This window comes from Chenopodium quinoa, unplaced genomic scaffold, assembly GCF_001683475.1.
Source record: "Chenopodium quinoa cultivar QQ74 unplaced genomic scaffold, ASM168347v1, whole genome shotgun sequence".
Lineage (NCBI taxonomy): Eukaryota > Viridiplantae > Streptophyta > Magnoliopsida > Caryophyllales > Amaranthaceae > Chenopodium > Chenopodium quinoa.
In genome coordinates, this window is record NW_018745286.1 from 6,603,732 (window position 1) to 6,610,982 (window position 7,251).

Sequence of the window (7,251 nt, forward strand, 5' to 3'; positions counted from 1 at the left end):
TTCTTTTCCTTTCTTTTCCCTTTTTTCCCTAACTTTCTTTTTTCTTCCTCCTTTCCAATTGAACATAATCTCTAAACATCTCTTCTTCTATTGTTACCCCGCAAGTGCCTTATCAACAAAATTCTAAGACCAACCCAATATAGACGCCACCTTCTTGAGTTTGTGTTGAAATTCTTTGTTATTAGGATCAATCTTAATTACTTGTATAAGATCCATGAAAGCTAAGTTAGGTTTGTTTAGCTCTAAAGCCACTTCTAAAGTAAGCTTTCTCATTTGAAGTGTCATGAAACAACATCGCCAAACACAATTGACCCACCTTGTCAAAGTTTTTCTTGTTCACATAACAAGCACCCAAGTCCAGATTAAGAGACACAGCAAGGCTTGAAAAAACGAATTTATCCTCATTATTTCAATGTTTTTTTGGGAAATAAAAAGTTGAATAAAATAAAAGTTTAAACATTAACACTTACTTTTCTAGCCCCTTACTAACAAAAAAAGGTTGGAAATAAAATTTGGTAATTCAAGATTTAGCAAAATAAAAAAGGGATGAATTATTGAAAAATTTAAATGGGAAAAATAAATTTAAAAAACTCAAAAATCAAATCAAATCAAGCATTTTGAAGAGTTTGTCCGAAAAATAATTTTTTTTTTGGTTAAATGTCGTCTAAGTTTATTTTATTTACCAAATTATTACATAAGGTAAACTTCTTTTTACCAAATTTTCACCGGATGCTTTTTTTAACAAATTTTTGCGCACGCTAGAGGTCTTTTTCATTTTTTTTTACCAATTTGATGAAACTTGACACTTTTAACTTTTTTTTCACAATTAATTTACTAACTTTGACCATCGTTTTTTGGTAACGTATTAAAAAATATTGTCATGAAATATATTGTTAAATACTCATAGCTAGGTATTAATATTCAATCATATAAATTTAAGATCAAAATAGTGCATTGACAATGTCAATTTTTCAGAAACGAAGGGATCATATAGATAATCAAAGGTACTTTTTAATGATTTTTTTTGAAGGAAATGAAATAATTTTATGTTTATTAGTGAAATAAAATTTTATACATATTACAACATTTTTACATACAATCTCTCTAACAAGTTTTCAAGCTAAGAGAAATGGTTAACATTTATTTTGTATTTTAAAATTTTAAATAAAGGACACGGTAAAGCTTAACAAGTGCCACAAACACTCGTTACAAAAACCATTTTTTTTATAAATATGGTCCTTGTCATTTGTTTTGCCTAGGGCCTATAAAACGCCAGGTATGACCCTAATAGCAACAGAGTCCTCCATCAAAATGTTTTCAAATTTATTTTATACTAACTTTGCTTGTTACAACTATGTATTGAATATTTGAAAGAAAACTAATTAGAATTCTTAAATTTATGTGCTAAAAATTAAAATTAATTTTTAGCACAATATATTGTTAAATTTATCTATCCATTATCCTTATACCACAAGAAAATTGAAACTAGATGTCTTATTTTACTTTACTACTATTATTATTACTCCCTAGATAGAAACTTCTTTCTACGTACAATGGATCACGCATAACACAATTGAAATTGGAACAAATTATTTCCAATCTTTAAAACGTGAAATATCCTTATAAATTAGGATAAATACACACGTGCAAATTAAAAGCTAGCATCAAATCCTCATTGGATATTGCCATCAACATCTGAAGAAAAGAGTAGAGAAAGTCCATATATTCCCAGTAAGACGTAACAGGAGATAACAACATTCCTTCATCTAATAAACTCAAATCAAGATCGCAATAATTTTGTTCCGAAGTCTCCAAGGCGAATGGCTCAGTCCAGAAAGATTCGTCGAGTAACGCCGATCCCATCGAGTCCAAAGAACTTAGGCATAGTGTTTTATCCGCGGTACTAGCCAAGTCGTTACGATCATGGTCAGTACTAGTGTTACAAAACGTATCAACAGTTTCCGAGTTAGAACTCGAGTTTTGTGAAATATTTCCCGAGAGCTGTGGTGATAAAGGACAACTTTCTAGGATTTGTAGATTAGTTTGGGTAAAATAAAGGTCTAAATTACTGTCATAATTATTGTTATTATTGTTGTGAATTATTTGAAGTTTCGCTTTCGTTTGTTATTAGTTGTCGAAATATGTTGGTCACAAACACGCTTTTTGAGTTGGGTGTGCCAATAATTCTTGATCTCGTTGTCTGTTCTACCTGGTAAACTTGCTGCTATCTTGGACCACCTGCAAAATACATGCATAATCAAGGTGTTACTGTTGTTTGAAGATATACACCGTCCATTTCAAAAAAATCCCTACATCTCTAATACGAGGTACGAAGTATATTTTAGACCTGTCAATTCGGGCCAATGGATCGGTTTAAAATTTGGGTTGTGCTAACTGCTAAACAACTATTTCAATTAGTGTAAAACCAACTTAACATCATTACAAAATATGATAATTAAATGGGTCAAATTGGGTTGAATTTGGGTCCTTTGGGTTCGATTTAGGCCAGGTTCGAGTATTCTCCGTAGCTTCGAGTTATGTTCCGACGGGTCATTAGGTCCGGTCATGGATTGACATCTCTAGACTTGTTAGCTTGTTACTACTACAAATAATTCCTTAGCTTTCTTCAAATTGCTACAATTTAATTGTCAAATTACATGTACAGCTACACAAGATTACTTATCGTTAAAACATTTAATAAAATGACAAAATGACAATAAAATTACTTCCTTCGTTACTATTTATCAGACATGTTTCTTTAGTCATATTTGTCAATACAACTATAATAACAAAACGAACATAATAACACCTCATATGATTCTATTTTTCATTACAAATAAATCATAAAATACTGTCAAAGTGAAGTTTGTGAATAATACAAAAGTCAAAACACGTAAACTAAAAAGAAAGTAAGAATTAAAATTAAAATTTCAATTCTATGAAAGTATAAATTATATAGTTATGTATTACTAAATTATCACGCTAACGATAAGGCTTTTTTTTAATGTCTAATGATGAAAACATCTGACGTTAATGTGAAGTAATTGTTTGATGTTTGAAGCAAATTAAAAACTCTTATAAATATGATTTTTCCCTTGAATTGAGGTAAGCAAGTGTCTATACACTATATTACTTGCTTGTTATTGCCCTAAAAGCGTTGGAGATAAAAATTACTTGTTTTAAAAAAAAATCTTCGTACTCCGTAACAATTTATACATTATTTTTCATTTTAAAGCTCTAAACGTTAATGTCGTGTTGGAATGTTGGTTAAGTTCTTGATTACTTTTCATTTGATCGGTTACGAGATGATTTTATGGTAGTCATCCTTAAAATGACTACCATAATACTAATTTTTTATTGGCTGATTTTGTTTTATTTTTAATGTCAAAATTAATTATAAATAATTTATCTAATGTTTACAATTCATTTATTAATTTTGAAATGATTATTGATTTTTTTTTATAATTTTCCTAATTAATTTACAAAATCCAGTTTTAATTATTAATGAAATTGAAAAATAATTCATAAATTGATTATAAAAATATAAAAAAATTTAAAAAGAAAAATATTTATAATTAATTTTGACATAAAAAATAAATAAAAACATCAGCCAATAAATAATTAATTTAATAGTAATTATTTTAAGAATGACTACCATAGAATTTTTATTGATTACGTGGTCAATTCCTCTTTTCAATCTATTATATAGATGGTCAACAGCTTGCAATAGACTAATATGGAGTGGCAAGTTGGCAACTAACAATCTCTTTGACTATGAATTTAAAAATATGTGTAATGAGCTAAATGCAATATATAACAAATTACTACGTAAATATAAAATATCACATTTAATAAATGACAAATTAGAGCAATAGAGCATATGTGTGCTTTATTTTAAAACGAATATAACGAGAATGAATGATACGTATGTGTTACGGTATTTGAACTGAAAGTAATAATAAAATAAAATAAAAATAAAATAAAATAAAATAAAATAAAAAAAAGGTATTCTCTCATTTGTTTGATAGAACATGAAATTGGATTCTTGGCAATTACTATATCAAAAACTTTTGTGAAGACAGAGGATAGTGTACAATAAATCAATAATATTAGTGTATTTCATACAGATTTGGAGTAATTTTAATCAATTTTAGTAACATCAATTTGCTTTTGGGTAACTTTAAGCCTAATAAAATTTTAAATTTAAACCTAATTTTTATAAGGATAATATGAATATTCATTTTTTTTTTGAATAATGAATATATGATCAATTTCATAAGATATATTGGAATTTGATTTTTATTACTGTAAGGAGAGCAACTTTATCAAAAAAGAAATAGGTGTGGAGTAACTTCCATTTATATTATCGTAACTTTTGATCATTTTAAGATAACATTATAAACTCCCATTTTATTTCTTTAAGAGTTTGCATGTTCCATTTTTTACAAAACGTAAACTTCAAACAATAAACCAATTAGGGTGGAATATGTTATTATTATTATAATTATTATGAAACGTAACTACATAATAATAATCCTTTTGACAAATGTTCATAACGAAAATGAATCTCATTGATAAAATTGAAAGGGTAATGCATGAAAACTAAATATAATTTTACTGCATTTATCCACAGTTAGAGGAGTAACTTTTAGGGGGCGTTTGATTAGAACAACGGAAACAAATAAGAGGGAGTAAAGAAATCATGGAACAATTACCTTTTCATTTGTTTTGTTTAATTATAAAAAGGAATCAATTTGTGTTTGAGGAGGGTAAGGTATTTGTTACCTTAGGTTTTAGAGTGGTAACACATGGGTGGAATCCCTTATCCTTAGGTAAGAGTAATTGTTACCAAATCTATTAACCAAACATTTGATAACGGTAATGATTTAACCGAATACGTTTCCAACATAAAAAATACGCCACCTAAACATGTTCTTGGCATTAATTAATATTACATCTAGCTTGTACATGTACCTGTTACCTAGTTGCTTGTGGAGTTTGATGATAAAGTCTTCCTCGTCTTTACTAAAATCACCATGCTTTACATTTGGCCTCAGATAGTTTATCCACCTCAGTCTGCAGCTCTTCCCACATCTTGCTAGACCTATTATACACAACACAAAATAAGGTGTTGTATCATATGCATCACCCGTTCAAATGTTATATTAAACTGTATATTAGTTAAACTTATAAAGTGATTATCTCTCTAATAGCCAATGTGAATCTCTTCAATATATTAGCTAGGACTGTTTCCTTTTAGTATTTTGCTTTTTTAGATTTAAGAGCAAATATTTAGATCTTTGTAGTTTTTGATATAAAATTTTTATAAGAAAATATGAGGAGTTATTTTTATTGTTGACAACCTTTTCCTAATAAGTCTGAGAGTGATGACACATTACACAAAGTGTCATTTCCTTAGACTGCTAGTGATCGCATTTTATACAAAGTATGTACTAAATATACTAGTATATATGACTCCACCCAAAACATCGATGTCATATGGCATACCAAATGAATTGAGGTGTGAAGAATGGTATTCCCGGATGTGAAATAACATTAGAGTAAGGTTAAAAGCTCACTGTCAACTATTTAATACGGGGTGGTACTCGATAAGTTAATTGTAACAAAGCAATAATTTCCTTTCAAATGCATGGTTATGAATATCTAAATCATATATTTTTTTTTTATTATTTCACCAACACATAAAAAAAAATATATATCATCCCTTCAGAGTAATTTAAAAAAGAAATATAATAATAATAATAATAATAATAATAATAATAATAATAATTAGTAGTAGCAACAGTAGTAGTAATAATAATAATAATAATAATAATAATAATAATAATAATAATAATAAGTAGTAGTAATAATAATAATAATAATAATAATAATAATAATAATAATAATAAGTAGTAGTAGTAGTAATAATAATAATGAATTGATAAATAAATAAATAGTAAATTAATTAATTAATTAATTAATAAATAAGTATTAAAAAAAAAAAAACAGATCAACCCACGTACGAATATCGCTTAGTACTCTATTAAACAATAGTAAAATTATGTACCTTATCCATAATACTTCTGAATTTTAGTTGCTTTTCAAATGTATGGACCAAATTTCTACTTTTATCTTTCCCAATTTGGGTACTTTCTTCATTTTGTAGGTTGGTCTTGAATTCTAACATCACCCTCATGAAACCTTCGAATAAGAACCTGAACGAAATGGTATGCATTTCAAGCTTTGTACAATTTATTAGTTTACTAATTTAAAGCTATGTATGGTTCATATTTTTGCTAACTTTGTATCGTTTATATGGATGCATGTCAACTGATTAGCTAAGTTAAACTGTTGAGAAGTGATCTATGATGCCTAAAACATGAGATCAGATATTGTCTGTATCATTGCCCTTGCTGGAGGTTGCAATTCTCTCTATGCAAAAGAAAATTTAGTTTATTTCTCTTAATTAGGGAGCTTTCAATTTAACCAAAATTTTGTGACCAAGTATCATTTTTGTATTTAAATAAACCCTAGGTTTAATGAACTAAAAAATTAGTATAAGAAAAAAGATATGTTTACATAGTTAAGTACCTGCAAATTTGGGAATTTCTCTCCAATTCCAGTGGCCATATCTTTGAATATAAGACTTTAATTTATTGTCTTCTTCAGGACTCCATGCACCTTTCTTCAAACCATTTTCATCAATCACTGGTTTTTTAACCATTTTTCTTTGCTACCCTTTCTTCTAATTTCTATGTTTATGATAGTGAGTTTTGCCGAACTTTATTCTTGGTGGTATACTCATATATTTAATGTAGGAAATGTTTGAATAGAATTTGGTCAATGATTTTAAATTTTCAAGGAAAAATCAAAATGTAATTATTCATGTTAACTTTGTTTTGATGACCCCAATTCAACTGCCAGGAAAGCTCTATTGAAAGAAGTTTCTTCGTACATGTGGTCCTCTAATTCTCCCAGTCATTTGTTTTACTCCCTTTGTCCAACAATAATTGATATAGTCAAACTTAATGAACACACTTGTCAATGCAAAAGTTTAATCCTAAATATATATAAGTAGATTTTAATAAAAATATTAGTAAGTTGATATTATAAAACTTTAAACAACACCTATTTAACAACATATTTCAAGATAAAATTTATTTTTAATACGTTATAAAAAAACTATGGTCATAGTTAGTATATGAATAGTGAAAAAAGTCCAATGTGTCGATTATTTTGGGACGAAGG

General features: G+C 27.7%; 1 pseudogene; it reads right to left on the minus strand.

Moving 5' to 3' along the window:
- Positions 1-1,579: 1,579 nt before the first annotated feature.
- LOC110711879 lies at positions 1,580-6,894 on the minus strand (annotated as a pseudogene).
- Positions 6,895-7,251: the final 357 nt, after the last annotated feature.